Below are 17907 nucleotides of genomic sequence, written 5' to 3' on the forward strand. Positions count from 1 at the left end.
CACCACCAACAAGGCAATCAATTTATGACTGGTATGAACGTTTTGAAAGCAGTGGATGTGTGTGTAAGAAGAAGAGTACTGGAAGACCTTCTGTTACAGAAGAAAAAATTGATAGTGTTCGTGATGTTTTTGTACGAAGTCCAGGAAAATCGACTAGATCAGCAAGTTTAGAATTGCAAATTCCTCAACCTACTGTGTGGAAAATTCTGCGGAAACGTTTGAAAATGACACCTTATAAATTGCAGTTAGTACAAAGTTTAAATGACAATGATAAAGTTGTATGTAAAGATTTTTGTCAAGAGATGCAACATTGTCTTGAAAATGACGACACATTGTTTAATCGCCTAATTTTCAGTGATGAATGCACTTTTCACATTAGTGGAAAAGTTGACAGACATAATGTACGAGTATGGGGAACAGATAACCCAAGAGAGACTGTACAGCATATACGCGATTCTCCTAAAGTGAACGTGTTTTGCGCTTTATCTTGTGAAAAGGTTTACGGGCCTTTCTTCTTCCAAGAACCATCAGTAACCGGAAGAATTTCTGGACATGTTAACCAAATGGTTAATGCCTCAACTCCATGAAGATAGTATTTATTGTAACTTCATTTTTGTACAAGATGGAGCTCCGCCTCACTGGTACTCAGACGTCAGAAGGTATCTGATGAACATCTTCCTAGAGGATGGATCGGCCTTGCAAGTGAGGAAAACGTTGTGTTTCAGCCGTGGCCACCTCGTAGTCCGGACCTAACGCCCTGCGACTTTTTCTTGTGGGGCTATGTAAAAGACAGAGTTTTTGTACCACCGCTTCCTGTTGATATCGATGATCTTAAACAACAAATCACAAATGCTCTTGCTACAGTTAACTGTGATATGCTTAGTCGTGTGTGGTCAGAATTTGACTACCGTGTTGATATCTGTCTTGTTGCAAATGGTGCACACATTGAACATCTGTAAATTTTCAATAAAAACTTCAAGAACTCTTCTATGTAATCATGTAAGTAATGATCTAAACTTTTAAATAATAAATTCTCCACAAGCTATTCAAACTGTCTATTTCATTTGTAAGCACCCGGTATAATGCTTTCCGTTGATTTATGGAGACTTTAGATGAATGAATGGCAGTTCTTAATGGGATATGGAATTGATGAATAATTTATTGAGTAAAGTAGCATATAAACTTACATTACGTATTATTAATTTCCAAATATTACCTGAAAAATGATTGATCAATACAGTATTGGGAAGAAGAAATGAAGGAACAGTTTTGGGCTGTGAATGTTGGTCCTTCCCCGAACATTGTAATAGATTGTGTTGTAAATCAATAATTACAGCTATCTAGAATACGACTAGCTCACATACACGTAGTGGAAAATTATTGTTCAAATTATTGATGTTGATAAAAAACTGTAGTTCTGTATTTACAAGCATCAGCATAATTATATTGTAGCATAGAATATTGTCCATTCTTGGAAGATTAAATCAATGAATTCCTCATATATCAACCCTCTAATAAGACAGAAAGAGAGTGGGATTAGTTTAGATTGGATTAATAGTACTTTACGTAACAAGTCCGGTAACAATAATTTACTGTTCAAGTAAGCGGTAAATACGTTACCGTACAAGTTACGTACAATATTTTTTGTCATACTTATCTGAGAAAGAATAATATTGCTGAGAAACAGAAACCATTACTTGCTGCTGCTCGAGCTACTGCATTTTTTAAACATGACCTAGCCCGTAGCACCTAGTTCATAACAGACAGAATAAAGGCCTAAATTATAAGATTTCAGATGAGTTCTTATAACTTAAAACTCCTTAAATGAGTTCTTTAATTATTTGAGTTAGTATTTTAATTACTCAGATGTTATTAGGACTCAGTAGAGTCCTAACATACTCGACTGTAAAGAGAACATATGATCTCTTTACAGTGTAGTATGCTGTAATGAAAATCACATGTTCTCTTGTTCTGCAAACAGCTGTTTACCGGCTTGATTAATAATGCACGGAAAACAGCTTCAATTGAGTTAGTATGACAAAAAGTTCTTTATGTACGAGTAAGAAAGTTATAATATTATAAACTGATATATTAGCTTGTACACACTAATTAACAGTACTGCTAAATTAACCAACGAATTTTACAAAGTAATAGAAATTAATCAATGAGAATTGAGATTGAATGCATTATTGTGATGGAACTACATAAATCGGTGGTGCTGCAACGAATAATTGTCGATTCTCTGAAAGGAATATGAAATAATATCTTTCCCATCAACACACGACCTCAACATTGATACCCGGCTGCACAAAAGCCGATTAAATTTTAACCATGATTAATTTCACGAGAACCAATTAGAGAGGACCTTTTTGAAAAGACGGCTTCTCTGATTGGTTCTCGTGGAAATAATCACGGTTAAAATTTAAACTGGCTGTTGTGCAACTGGCACGAAGACAGTAAGTAGAGTGGGAAAGAGGGAGTGAGAGAGAGAGAGAGTGAAAGGAAAGAAGAAAGAAAGAAAAGTATTCAGCTGTCACATGACGGGATTAGCTGCTTTGTACAGTACATAAATATATATTTTACTTCTTGCAGTGCACCTATATACATTATAGCAACAGTAGATTATTGAAAACCTTAAGGTAGCATGGAAGACTGATGGCCTGTGAGTACAATAGATAGGAGAGGGGAAGAAAGTGATCAGGGAGGGAGAAGGAGAAAAAGGAGGAGGAGGAGGAGTGAGGAAGAAAGTGTGACGTAAGACCGTGAATAAAGGAGGCATAATGACAGGACGAGGAATAAAGGAGCTATTGAATGGATTGGAAAGTGTTGAGGAGGAGGAGTAGGAGTAGGAGGGGGTGGTGATGAGGAGGAGGGGAAGGAACTCTTTGTGTTGCCAAACTCTTTGGGAAAATCGAGCGTTGATATTTAAGGGATGAGGGAGGGAAGGTGTCACCACATTAGCTGTCTCCTATAATGCTCTGGAGGGAGGGAGGTGGAATCAGGTGGAAACCCCGTAAATAAGGTGAGAAGTAAGGGGTTGATGAAAGGAAATAGGGGGGAAGGGGAAGACATTACACAAGAAACCTCTCCCCTCCTCACCGCCCTCTGACGTCACCCCAGAAAGCAAGCAATCTATTGGAAGATGGATCACTCCAAATAATGGATTATTTTTCATTATGCTACCTTCCTCCCCACTTCCCTTAACCCTGAGAAACCGCAGAAAAGAAGGGTGTAGAGGTGGGGGGAGGAAAGCCCTATTTTCTAGGGAAGAAAGAAGAGTTTTCACGTTGTCAGCCGTGAATGAAAAGCTGGGAAAGTTGGCTGGGAAACGCTTTCTTTCCCAGCGCCTTTATCTCGCTTTTCTTGTGGGAGTTCTATAGCTTCCATCTTACACCTTCCTGGTTATTACAGGGCTGGCACTAAGTAGGGCTTTCAGTATATTTTCTTTCAATTTTTGGTAGAATAATGTGTTCTTTCATGAAACTTTTCGACGACAAGTAATTAACAATAATGGTCATGGTTTGGGAAGGATCGATCACAATATCAATATGATTTTTCATTATTTCATTTGCATTTTGTCTGTTATGAAGTTGATGTGGTGGATAACAATGTTGAATAAAAAACAACTTGCTATTTCTATGATCACAATTATTTATCAAAACACTTTGAGATAATAATGAGATTGATTAATTGATAATGGTGTAGCAACCGAAACAAATATTTTGTTAAAAAACTTCTCTATCAAATTAGTGGTTTTGACAATATCAAATCGTTTTGTTAAATAATATTATCATTATGTACAATAATTATTAACCATGGAGTAATATTGAATACTATCTAGAATACATCTTCATCATGAACAATAATGATTGATTCATGGAGTAGTGCAGATTGATTGCAATATTGATATCCATAAAAATATGAATATCTTACAAAATTGTATATTTTCCGTAAAATTCATTTCATATTTCCACTGGATATCGAAATATGGTGCACGTGAATAAAAATGTACTGAATGCTGTATTTTTGTTTTACAGATGACTGTATCCAGGAGAAAGCTGCAAGTACACCAGTCATGAGGTAGGATTTATTCAAACATAATTTTTATTGATCAATAGAAAAATTAACATGAGCTTCATGTCTGGATCAAAACGTGACACATTCACGACTTGCTACAGATTTAAATTTCCATCAACAACTAAAAGGGAAGTAATGAAATATTGGAAAAATTCGAATAGATGCTTATGACTATTCAGGGATTACTATGAACAACATAAGCTTCTTAAATGATTAACATTGATATAACATTCACTTATTATATTACTATGTATTCCAAAACATGGATGTCATGTCTACGAGAAAGAAATCTCAATAGTTCTCATTAAAAGTTAATATTTTAAGATATTCACGTTACGAAAGATGCTCTCTGGTATTGATATACATCAATAAATGGAATCTCTGATATGAAATATTTCAACTTGACTCACAAATCAAGTGTATTCACCACAGAAATATATCATGAGATGGTCAAACGACCTCAACCTTTCTTAGCCATTTAGTACACAGCAGGAAAGCTATACATTGTTGCAATTCATTATTTCATACACTTTTTGCGTATTTTGTGACGTCCACTCTTGTACTGTAAATGTCTTTCTAGTTTTATTTCTCTGTGTCGATGACCATTTAAGGCAACATAAGCTAGGAGTAAGAAAGATGGAAAAGGGATAGAGGAGAAGGATAATGAAGGAGAAGAGGTAAGGATGAAGCTGGAAGAAGGAAAAACAAGAGAGAAGTGATGATTGATGAAGTGATGAGTGGTACTGATGATAAAGAACAAAAAGGGAGAGGTTGATGTAAGAGTGGATGGGAGAGGGTGAATAAATAAGAAAATGAAGAGATAGATGAAGATTTAGAGCATAATTCTCTCTTTTAAATATGAATAAGAAGAGTTATTGGAAGAGGAGAAGAGAGATTTAAAAGACAGAGAAGAATAATTGAAGAAAGAGGAGGAGGTTGAGGTGAAGGAAATTGGGGAGGAGATGGATAAAATTGAGAAGAAAGAGTAAAAGAGTATCAAGACCAAAGGAAGATGTAATGATGAAGGAAAGCGATAATCAAACGGGAAGGATGAGAAAAGAAGATGAAAGAGAAATCGATCCGTGAAGAGGAGAAGAAGAGTGCAGGAGAGAATAAGAAAAACGAAAACACGAAGAATAGAACGAAGACGAAAAAGAATGAAGGAGAATAAAGAGAGAACGAAGAAGATGCACATGTATGTCTTCATGTGTTATTTATCTACACAACCAACAATCTTGAAATTTATAGCTTTTACTAGCATACTGAGGATGAGTACGTACAGTTATACTGAGATTCACTCCAAACGGTCAGCATCTCTCATACATAACATCAATTTTCCTCATACATTTAACACTGCCAGTTTTTAGTGAATCTCACTGAAGTAAGATTCACTTCTTTCTGTCAGAATTCCTCATAAATGACTTCAATGCTTCCCATATAAACAACACTGCCAGTTTCAAGTGAATCTCACTGTAGTAAGATCTACCTCACACTGTCAGAATTCCTCCGGAATGACATCAATGCTTCCAATACAACTAATGCTGACAGATTGAGATGAATCTGACCACAGAAGATGGAAGGCTATAGTTGAGTGTAGTGAATAGATGTTGTTTACTGTTATAGGATAGAACTGCAGTACATTTTTGCAGTTTTGCAGCCGGTTTAATTATTGTTTGCGGTTTAAATCATAGTTGTTTAGTGGTTTGTCTTGTTGAAGAGTACAGAGTATGAAAAAGGAGTAGATTCTTCTTGCTGAGGGTGATGATGCCCATATAAGTCGTTGACTTGTGCTTGGGTATAAAAGTTGTGGGTATTGTTGGGAACATGTTATTTCATCGTATGATAATATAGTTAACAGGGGTATTGTATATCAGGTCAATTATTGTATTATATTTCATTCATTCATTGTATAAAACCATAGAGAAACAATAGCGTAAGTAGATATCTCATGGTATAGGGGGTTTATGTCATAACTTTTACTGTTATCTCAAGCCGATAGTCCACGTAGTTCTTTCCCTTGAAGCTGTGTGACACTGGTAGTCTCTCATATTGTGCCGTTCATACACTCTTACCACAACAAAACAGTGAAAATCGACAATAATCGGCTTGAGATAACAGTAAAAGCTACGACATAAACTCCCTATACCATGGGATATCTACATACGCTATTGTTTCTCTATGATAAAACACTATAATCATAATACAATTATGACATTGGGGGAAAAACTAGGCTGAGCCTGTACTATTCCCCTCCAAAAATTTTGAAAAAATGTTAATGTTGTCCAAAAATCAATGTAATTACACACTGCTTCATAACTTGATTTTCGGTCCAGGAATAATGATTTTGAATTTTGAATTTTGAAGGTTGATGTTATACTCTAAATGAATCACAGGATGTATCACAATAAATTAAAAACTTTAGAAATATTGCAATTATTTGAAAAAAATGAATACAAAATCAAAATCCTACTCACTATTAGTTATTTACAGCAGATCTTTGAGCATGGTCTGTGATTATTTGTTAATCAATGAGAATTCACTTCAGATAATGTTGCTTGTGAGATGTTGTGATATCTATCTATAATGAAAACACTAGGATGCTGTCGAAAATATCACCAATTTATTGTAAAATTACAAACATGTTTCAACAGCAATGATATAATTTACTTATTTATTCATTCATTTTATAGATTGATAGATACAATATCATTCTCAACAATGAATGATTGGGTAAGGAACCACAGGCTCAAAGCCCAAAACTGTTCCTTTCCCAAATGAAGATAGAAATTGTAGAAAAATAGGTTGGGTCCACACTCCATGATTCTACAGTGATAATATTTTTGACAACATCCCATTATGAGAATTCAATTGAATCATAGGTTTATTTGACTTCTGACACAGTGTTTGGTGAGATTCAGTGATATTCATTCATAACAGGATTCTGCAAATGAATGCATGATAATGTATTTGTCTACATATATTGTGTTTTCATTGGGTAAGATATTTTTTTCAATTGTTGATCATCATGTCAAAAATTTAGATGGAATTGATCTCTTGTTATATTAAATTGGGCTCTGACATACTAGAATTCCACACTGAGAATAAGTTTAACATTCTAAATCCAATGCTCTTTCCATGATTTTCTAGTTATTGATCATCACAAATTTGATTGTTGATTGGTATCACAATATTGATTGGTGGAATTGGAGAGGGGAATTCATTTCTCCAAGAACTATCTCATATGGTGCATTCCTATAATATTCCAAAGTTGTCTCTGTCTGCAAAATTAACATATTAATCTCCACATCCACTTTGCAGAAATCTTGAACCAATCGCATTCAAGGTAGAGACTGCCATTTTGTAGCTGTACAATCCCAATAGACAAATCGCTTTCTCATTGGTTGATGACGACAAGTCATCGCCATTTTGTTGGGCGAAGCTGTATTCAGCTCATGATCAGCTGTGCTGAATAGTGAATTGTGTTTTTTCTGGCTCTAAATTTTGTAAAATAACTCAGAAATTTTTCAATTAATGATGATTTGAGTGTGATATTTTTGTTTTTTATTCAGTTTTCAACCGTCAAAGTTAAAAAATCTTAGTTTTTGAGTGAAAATGGACTTAATTTTAGTAAAGTGAAATCATAATCCTATTTTGGACTTTTAAAGTGTTATCTAAATTTGGGAGAGGAATGGTAAGTACAAGAAGTATCCTTAGTTTTTCTCTCCCAATCATTGCTTCTTTGTAAAAAATATAAATAAATAAATAAAAATCACAAACGGATATTGATTGTCAAATCCTAGATTCGAGAGATAGGTACGTTATGTGGATATCTTTTAATCACACTATCATACTATAGTTACTTTTACATCTTTAATACTAAAAAAGGAAAGGCTTGTCTGGAATTGAATCGAATATTTGATTTTCCGATTTAATTCGAATGTTGATTGACAACTTTTAGGGACGGTTTCCGAGCTCAGGATTCTAGACTCTAAACAGCTGGAGTCAAAAAATTGGCTTTCCAAAACGGTACGTAGTCATAGTCACGTTTAAATTAAATTTTGAAAAACTAGAAAATCGAATAAAAAAAATAAAATGAAAATAGTGTAAAATTTCCGCTATTTCGAATTATTTAGGAATGTTTAATTTCGTCAAGGACGTTTCGTTTCCAAAATTATAGAAATGAGAAAGGAAAGATTGGCATAAAAGCTGCTACTACGCCCCGTTTCGGAAAGCCAATTTTCTGATTCCAGCTGTTTAAAGTCTAGAACTTAGTAATTCTCGAGCTCGGAAACCGGCCTTTAGATTCGAGAAATGGATACGTTTAGTTACATGTGGATGTATTTTTATCACACTATACAGAATACTTCTACACCTTTGATACTGTAAAACAGAAGGCTAGACTGGAATAATTATTGTCAAAGCATTTCAAAAATTATCAAGTGGAAGAAGGAAGAAGAAGAAGAAGAAGAAGAAGAAGAAGAAGAAGAAGAAGAAGAAGAAGAAGAAGAGAAGAAAAGAAGAAGAAGAAGAAGAAGAGAAGAAGAAGAAGAAGAAGAAGAAGAAGAAGAAGAAGAAGAAGAAGAAAGAAGAAGAAGAAGAAGAAGAAGAAGAAGAAGAAGAAGAAGAGAAGAAGAAGAAGAAGAAGAAGAAGAGAAGAAGAAGAAGAAGAAGAATAAGAAGAAGAAGAAGAAGAAGAAGAAGAAGAAAGAAGAAGAAGAAGAAGAAGAAGAAGAAGAAGAGAGAAGAAGAAGAAGAAGAAGAAGAAGAAGAAGAGAAGAAGAAGAAGAAGAAAGAAGAAGAAGAAGAAGAAGAAGAAGAAGAAGAAGAAAAGAAGAAGAAGAAGAAGAAGAAGAAGAAGAAGAAGAAGAAGAAGAAGAAGAAGAAGAAGAAGAAGAAGAAGTAGAAGAAGAAAAGAAGAAGAAGAAGAAGAAGAAGAAGAAGAAGAAGAAGAAGAAAAGAAGAAGAAGAAGAAGAAGAAGAAGAAAAGAAGAAGAAGAGAAGAAAAGAAGAAAGATTAATAACTAGAAGAAGTATAAGGAAAACTAAGAATTCATTCCTATTTTATACTGCAAATACATAAATAAATGAATCCTGTTGTTTTAGTTACGGGTGACTCGAGGCAGTGGTGACTGGTTCTCTCATATAATTAATGATCGTTTCATGAAGGCACATGAACAAATGGCTGACTGCCAGCCTCAACTAAACCAGTTACACTTATTTTATTCTTTATATTCTCTCGTTTATTTCTGAGTTTCTCTGTCCATTCTCTTACATTATCCTTGTTTCCTCCGGCCTATCTCTTTTTATAAAAAGAGAAACTCAGTATCCCTGTTTCGTCTATGCATCTCTCATGTAGATAAATAAAATTATTCACTTATTTCAACTTAACTCTTGAATTTGTCGGTGTTAAACTTGTTGAAGTTGTTTGATGTGCGCTTCCTAATTTGGAGAGAATTTACACAAAAGGAGAGCCTTGTGGAGAATGATTTGTAGAGCTTGAAAGAGAGAGGATGGTTTTAAGCTTGAAAATGAATTGGAAGTGTGAAGAGGTGTAGACCTAGTATAAAGTACAGTAATTGAATTTTTTAATTATTGAGCAGATTAAAATGGACAAATCACCTGCGCCGTATGCCACCAACTCGTCTTCCACTACAAGCTTGGAAGTTACAGTTGGATGGGAGAAGGGACGTCGGAAGACCGAGGAAACGGTGGACACCGGAACAGGCTTTACAAGCCTAGTCCATGATGGATGATGATGATGATGAATTATTGAGCATGCAAAATACAACAGTAAAATTGCGATGAAAATATGATTAGTAAACAATGTCACAATTTCATCTGGATGAGTCTAGTTGAATCCTTTCAAACTCCACTGACTTGTGTAGCTACATTAGAATATTGAATTATCGTAATTAGAATTATCTCGAAACTTTTCTTCATTAATAGGTCTCAAGGTCATACTTTGTACAATTAATTGAATAGCTAACTAGCTGTATTGTTAGTGAAGTCACTAACTAATCAAGTTCATGTCATCATTATTTATTCATGTTGCAATCCACAAAATAAAGATATCTAATCAAAAAAACGAAAAATGTTTCTTGTAATAGTGACTGTAAATATATATTGACTGAAGCGAAGTGTCAAAATCACTAATCGATTAAAACAATTTGACTTTTTGTGTAGTTTAGAAGTTGATATTGTGGTAATTATTCATATTGAATGAAAAAGACTAAGAAATAGTCAAAAAACCACTGATTTATTGATAATTAGAAAGACCGGTTTCGGTTATTACACCATTGTCAATCTCTGATAAACTGTTTATATTTGTTTGTTTGATAAACTGTTTATCAGAGATTGACAATGGTGTAATAACCGAAACCGGTCTTTCTAATCAGTGGTTTTTTGACAATTTCTTAGTATTTTTCATTCAAAACAATTTGAGCTACTATTTCCGATTTTAAACCATTCTCGATCTCTAGTAAACTGAAAGTTAGTTCAAACACAGTGAATAGTTTGGTGGAAGCCTATGATTGGCCATTATTTGTAGACCAATAGAAGTTGAGTGCTACTGTCATTGGTTGAGACTAGAGATTTGTTATTATTGCTCAAGTATAATAACTGACTATTGAGTGATTGCGGTCGCTCCTTATTTGCAATACTTGAGTATGTCTTATCTCGACCAATGACAGTAGAGCTCAACCATGATTGGTCTAAACCTAGCAGAGAAAACTTCTATAAAACAAAAATCCCGCTGTATTCTGTGCTAATAGTCAATCGTACGGCTTCACCCACACTAATAATTCTGTTGCTCAATGTTTAAGCTTTTAGTCTCGTAGATTGATAATTGATTATTTTCTTAGATTGATAACGGTGTAAAACTGAATCTAAAATTTAAAACTGAATTTTAGGATCAAATTTTAAATATTTCAAATGTATTTCAAATTTTAGTGTAAAACTGAATTTTGGTATCTTAATTTTTTTTCAATGAATAAGTGGTTTTGACAGATCATCTCATTCATAATTGAATAGATTTTATAATTCTATGTTATATTGAAATCGTTCATATAGATTTGTACATTGATATAATACAAATCAAATTTCCGAAACTTCTCTAGCTAACAAAACAAATACTGGACAAGAAAGCTAAAAAAAGAAACACATCTCAAAAAGAAAGTTAGTTCAAGTTTTCCTGTATTATAATCGTATCACACACTCAATAGAACTCGGACTGACAAAGAATTCAAGTTATGATAAAGAAACCGTTCATGTTATCCGTCTGTCAGATTGCTCAGGAAAAAATGTACCAAAAAATGTTACTAAGATTTATTCCAAAGGATATTAGAAGAGTCTTAACAGGACAGGTGGCAAGCTCAAGTAAGAAGATTCACTTCAAACTGTCAGCATTGTTTGGATGGAAGGTATTGATGCTATAAATAAGGATCACTGACAGTTCAAGGTTAATCTAATTGTGGTGAGATTCACTCCAAACTGTCAGTATTATTTGGATGGGAAGCATTGATGTTATCTATTAGGATCACTGACAGTTGAAGGTTAATTTCAACATAGTGAGATTCTTTTTAAACTGTCAGCATTAGTTTAATGAGCGAGCATTGATGTTATCTATTAGGATAGCTGACAGTTTGAAATGTATCACACTGTATACTTTCTTCAAATATATGTATAGATGAATATAGGATGATAATACCTGGCTTTTTAATGCTGGAAAGAATGGAATTTAGACTTGTAATTTAGTCTAATCCAGATTATTATCTGGATTCGTATTTGTCAAACGTTTAACCGGGTCTTTGTTCTCATTGGGTAGGCTGTCATTTCATGTTGAATTATTAGGTTCTAGTTTTTATCGTTGTGTTTTGTTTTGGGGAAAAATGTCAGGAGGTGTCTGTTGGGGAGATGTATGTTACACTTGAATGTCAAGTCATAAATTTAGAATCCATTAGAACAGACTTTTTAAAGCGACTGGTTGCAAAATTCTTTTTCTGTATATTATTTAAAGTTTATTTTAGTTTTCATTTTTTTTAATTCCAGAGCGTTATTAGCTGATTTAGCTACATATTTTGTTACAAGAGATATTTTATAACCAATCAAAGTATGAGACACATGGTAATGCAATATTCCAAATTAGATTTACCCATGAAGATGGAGTGCACAAGTTTCAAAGTATTCTTTGCTGGAGAATCAGGTTTTGGTTATACCTGTTGTTTCTATTCACATGAATCCAGATAAGTCTATCCATTCATGTATGAGTTTCATTTGTTTTTCTTTTGAAACAAAAATATTAATTCTTTCTGGAATATTATTAAAAATTTGAAAAGTTCATATTAAAGGCCTAGCCGATTTTGTAATTGGAAGCCCGGTAAGGCCTAGCCGATTTTGTAATTGGAAGCCCGGTAATAACCTTTGTGCGTCATTTTTATTCCGAATGAATTTATTATTAGTTATTCCTAGTGGATTTATTGTTAAGCTCGGTTTACACTAAAGTTTTCAACAAAATGTCAATAACTTAATCCTTATAGATTCTGTTAGATTGAACAAAAATTGACAAACACATATGTTCATCATGTGTATGATAAGTTATGTTGAATCCAATAGAATCTATAAGGATTAAAATTTTGTTTTTAACTTTTATGTAAACGCAGCTTCAATGTTATGTAAAAATATGAGACAATGAAGAAGTCTTGAAATCAAATCATTAACAACATTTTTCCATGTGATTCCCAAGTTGTGGACTTTCGAAAGTTCAGTAACAAATTAAAATGTTTCATAAGATTCTCATTTACAGTTCAACCTCGATATTTTTCTCATATTGGATTCATTGGTGTATTCAGAGTTTTGCCAGTATGTTCACGTTAAGGTACGTTTTCGTTTATGCGTAAATTTCCGCAGTCGACGACGGCAAGCATTGTTGACACTCATATTGTCCAAATTTCAAGTGTGCTAAAACAGCTGATTAAATAACTTCTCATTATTTGTGTTTATTATTCAAGAATAAAAACATTTCTAATAATATCAACATATTGCCATTTGAAAGTATAAACTCAAGATCCCTCATTAAAACATAATTTTTTAGGTTATTTAGACAAATTGAAATCTATCCAATCTGAGATCCTCACCCTGTCGTGGTCGACGACGGCATTTACGCACAAAGGGAACCACCCCAGCTTTATACAGAGGTTTTTCCATTGAATGTCACAAAAGCTTTGATAGAATCGTTAAAAGTTCGTCTTATCACGTTTTTGCCTTATAGAGGTTTGTAAATTACTGAATAAGTTCCACCCTATCACCCAATTGCCAGATCATGGCATAGGTATGCACTATCAATAGTTATTTGTATATCTAGAGTGAAAAGTACTGTTTTTTCTCCCTGAGGGAAAAGTTTGAAGCCCCAGGCGAAGCCGAGGGCAACAATTTTCCTGAGGGAGAAAAAACATTTTTCACTCGTGATATACACAACATTTTTCCTCCACCTACATTTTTTATAAAAACTGCTAATAAAATAATTTTTAAAAACGTATGTGACCAAACAATATGTTACAACATTTAATCTAAAAATTAAACAGAAACAGCTGGCTTGTAATCACAGTTCTCCTCCGACAGCACTATCTGTCGGCTAAAGTTGGAACAACAATGACAGCCAAAACTACAGCTATGATGAAGTTCCCGTTTCAAATTTGATTAGTTAATAAGTAATATTCGTTGGCTGATATTTTGAATAACATGGAATAAAAGAAAAAATATATACATTTTTTTTAGTATAGTGATATGAAGTTTGTAATAATAATTCCAGCATACAAACATAAATTTTATATATCGATCAAATGTCTGGTTGAGGTATTGAATTTAGTTGGTTTAATGACTACTCTCTATGCTTCCTCATCTGAGCTTAGACCTTCTGACCTATTCCAAATGTACGTTTATAAAATAGAGATGTTTCCCATGTTATTTAAATGGAGTCAATTTTACTCCCTAGGGAGTTTTTCTGTTTTTTAGTACCGAGAGCGAAAAAGTGACACTTTAGTATCATGTTTCAGGGAGTAAAGTAAGTACTTTTGACTGTAGGTGGAGGAAAAGACTATTTTCGAGTGTTTCGTATATACTAGGTGTATACTAGTTATCCATATCTAGTGGAACAAAAATTTCAACAATCTGAATATTCTGAATTTATTGAACGCTCTGATAAAATATTCACTACAGTGAGATCTACTTCTAAATTATCAGTCAAATGAAAAGCATTAAAGCCATTAATGAGGAATGCTGAAAGTAGATCTTACTATAGTCCACAATAAATTCTCATCCATAAAACTAGATTTATTCAGTTTCACTACTCAATTTCGATTTCGTTCTCACGTAGTATTTCAACTTTATTGAGGATAAGAATGCATCAAGACTGAGGATAAGATGCATTTCAACAAGAATGCATCCAATAACTCATATCCCATTTGACGTATGGTGCAAAATGATAGAAAAACGTTGACCAATACAAAATTTGTTTCATACAAAAAATAAAGTTGAATTCCGCGATTCATCTAAGAAGATAGCGATGTTGAGAAATTAAGCACGCTTACGTAACAAATAATGCTTAGCAGGTACTTGATGCGGACTTGATTTTTATCCGCGACCTGCAGCACAACTTGAGAAATAAAGTACGATGTTTCAGGTTTTCTCACCTCTCTACAGGGGGTCTCACTTGTTGCAGTAATAGCTGGAGGATGTTGGAGAGAGAAAGACGGAGAGAGAGAATGAGAGAGTTGGAGTTAGAGTTATTTATCCAAGTATGTTACAATATATACTGGCTTACATACTATTTAACATTAAATGGAAGTATTGCTAATTATTCAACAAATTTTACAAAGTGTGAAAAAATTGAGAATAGAGATTGAGTGCAATTTTAATGACGATAATATAATATAGTAATGTAACTTCATAGATCAACGATGTCTCAACAATAATTGCTGACTCTCTGAGTATTATATAGAATGATATCCTCTCCACACAGAGAGAGAGATATTGAGAATAAGAGAGAATTGTGGTAATGAGAAGAGGGCAAAGACGAGCGGAGAAGACTATAGGAGGATTCAGATTCAGATTCAGATTCCTTTATTCATGTGTTTAACAAAACATAATTTGTTCCAGCGTTAGAAATAAATACCAGTAGCGGTAAAATTACATGGTGAATCATATTAAACTAATGAGTTCTACAATAATATTGAGCAGGAAAAATGATGAAAAATGCAAAAGTTAAGGTACTACTGTAATGTTTTCACATGAAACGGTGAAGTTTGGACCTTAAGAAGTCCATTCTCAGAGAGAGTATCGAGGAAGAGGAAAGAGAGGAAGAAAGAAAAAGACACTATAAAATGAAGTATTCAAGAGAGAGAATTGGGAGATAATAATGGAGGATAAATGGATTAGGGAATAGAAATAGGGAATAAATAGAATGATAGTAAAGTGATAGAATACCAGGACTAGATAATCTATAGAACATGTTTATTGGAAGAAACATGAAATATGAATAGAATGGCAATGAAAAGGTGAGTGAAATGAAAAATAATGATAAAAAAGTAAAGTTATGAAACCCCTTTCTCGATGCAGTGAATTTCTGGCCTACTATTAACTATTGATTGATCAATTTCATTTTCTAATGATACCTACTCTTATTTTTATTTGATGTAATGAAGCTTATATGAGTCATATTCTTGTGCATAGTAAATGGGAGAACAAATTCATGTGCGTTCCGAACGACCAGGAAGTAGATTGAGATATAATTGTCAGTTAGTGCAGCTTACCAATGAATTCACCCATCCAACGGAGGTACTGAGATCACGTCATTTAACTAATATGAGAATTATCATGTTCACATCAACCATTGAATCGACTTATTGAAGTATGAACTTTTGAATATAACAAAAATGAAATGGAAAGATGATTTATAGGATTATTGAAAAACAGCATAGTTTGATGGAAAGAGGGATATCCTATTAGAAGATGATGATTATATGTATGATTGGCTGCAGCTTCCTTCTTCTTCTTCTTCTTCTTCTTCTTCTTCCCTCTTCTTCTTCTTCTTCTTCTTCTTCTTCTTCTTCTTCTTCTTCTTCTTCTTCTTCTTCTCTTCTTCTTCTTCTTTTTCTTCTTCTTCTTCCTCCCTCTTCTTCTTTCTCATCTTTATCTTATTTTTCTTCTGCACCAAAGCGCAATGTGTTTGCACCAGCATTCACTACATAACCGGCATAGAAGAGTGAGAGAGTGACTTATTTGACAGCTAATCTGTTCTGTACTGGATCGACTGTGCTGCACTTTCTCACTCACTCTCTCTCTTTTTGTTTTTGTCAGCAAATTTGTAGTATAACAGCACAAGGCATGCGCAGACGTAGGACGTCTTGCAGTGCATTTGACAGTGTTTGTCTTCTCCCAGCGTCGTCTGACATTTTATTTATTTATTTCGCTTTATTTCAACAAATTTATAACAAGCTGAGAGGTGCATCACAGCTTGGGGTGTACCAACAAGGTCGCATCTTCTCTATTCTCACGGTTTTCACTCTCTCACTCCTCATTCACTTTCTCTCTCTTCTTCTTATCTCTCTTTTCCTCCATCTTCTCTCTCCTTTCCCATCACGTTTCATCACTTACTCTCTTTCTCTTTCTCCCTTCTCTTCTAATTTCAGTCTGTGTGCACCGTTCTCTCCTCTCTTCAGCGAATTACAGATGAATAGATAGATAGATTAATGAGCATTTACTGCCTACCGAATCAGGGGATCTGCAACTTGTCAAAGATATGTTCAGAAAGTATTAACACTCTCGTAGTAGCAAAGATTAATTTATACAATAAAGCATTTAATCGGTCGTAATTCAAGTGAATAGAATCATAATAAATTTAATAGCAGTATTCTTACTAAATTTCTCATCTATATAATTATATATAAAAGCGAAATGGCACTGACTGACTGACTGACTCACTCGCAGAACTAAAAATCTACCGGACCAAAAACTTTCAAATTCGGTAGGTATGTTCAGTTGGCCCTTTAGAGGCGCACTAAGAACGGATTTGGAAAAATTTCCAAAGATACGCCCAAAATTAGCGGTTTTCTAGCGTTTTTTTAGCGTTTCTCAGCTTTATTGAGAACAAATGAACATAAATTGTTCAAATTTAGTACAGAGGTACAGAAGCTCAGCTAGGGTGTAATAATGTTGTGGTTGGAGGAATTTGAAGGAATTAGAAATAGAAGGAATAATAGAGTGTAATAATGTTGTGTTTGGAGGAATCTAAAGGAATTGGAAATAGAAGGAATAATAGAAAAAATAGAAAGGGAATAGAAAGGGAATAGAAGGAATAGCAAAGGAAAAGTAGGAGGAATTAGCAATAACGACAAAGATACGCCCAAAATTAGCGGTTTTTCAGCGTTTTTTTTGCGTTTCTCAGGTTTATCGAGAAAAAATGAACAGAAATTGTTCAAATTCAGTACAGAAGCTCAGCTAGGGTGTAATAATGCTGTGTTAGGAGGAATTTGAAGGAATTAGAAATAGAAGGAATGATAGAAAAAATAGAAAGGGAATAGAAGGAATAGCAAAGGAAAAGTAGAAGGTATTAGCAATACCGTAACGTCAAAGATACGCTCAAAATTAGCGTTTTTCCAGCGTTTATTAACGTTTTCTCAGCTATATCGAGAACAAATGAACATAAATCGTTCAAATTTAGTACAGAAGCTAAGCTATGGTGCAATAATGTTGTGTTAGAAGGAATTTGAAATAACGCCAAAGATACGCCCAAAATTAGCGGTTTTTGCGTTTTCTCAATTCTTTCATCAAGTAATA

At 33.9% G+C, this 17907-nt stretch overlaps 1 protein-coding gene across 1 annotated transcript in view; it reads left to right on the top strand.

Moving 5' to 3' along the window:
- The window catches only part of LOC120353821 (box A-binding factor-like), a 598086-nt gene that overhangs the window by 347309 nt on the left and 232870 nt on the right, over positions 1–17907 (top strand). Inside the window, exon 3 of the mRNA XM_039438892.1 lies at positions 4038–4080. The gene's annotated coding sequence lies outside the window, so the exon portion shown is untranslated. The remainder of the gene's footprint in view (positions 1–4037; positions 4081–17907) is intronic.

The sequence above is a fragment of the Nilaparvata lugens genome, chromosome 12, assembly GCF_014356525.2.
Source record: "Nilaparvata lugens isolate BPH chromosome 12, ASM1435652v1, whole genome shotgun sequence".
Taxonomy (NCBI): domain Eukaryota; kingdom Metazoa; phylum Arthropoda; class Insecta; order Hemiptera; family Delphacidae; genus Nilaparvata; species Nilaparvata lugens.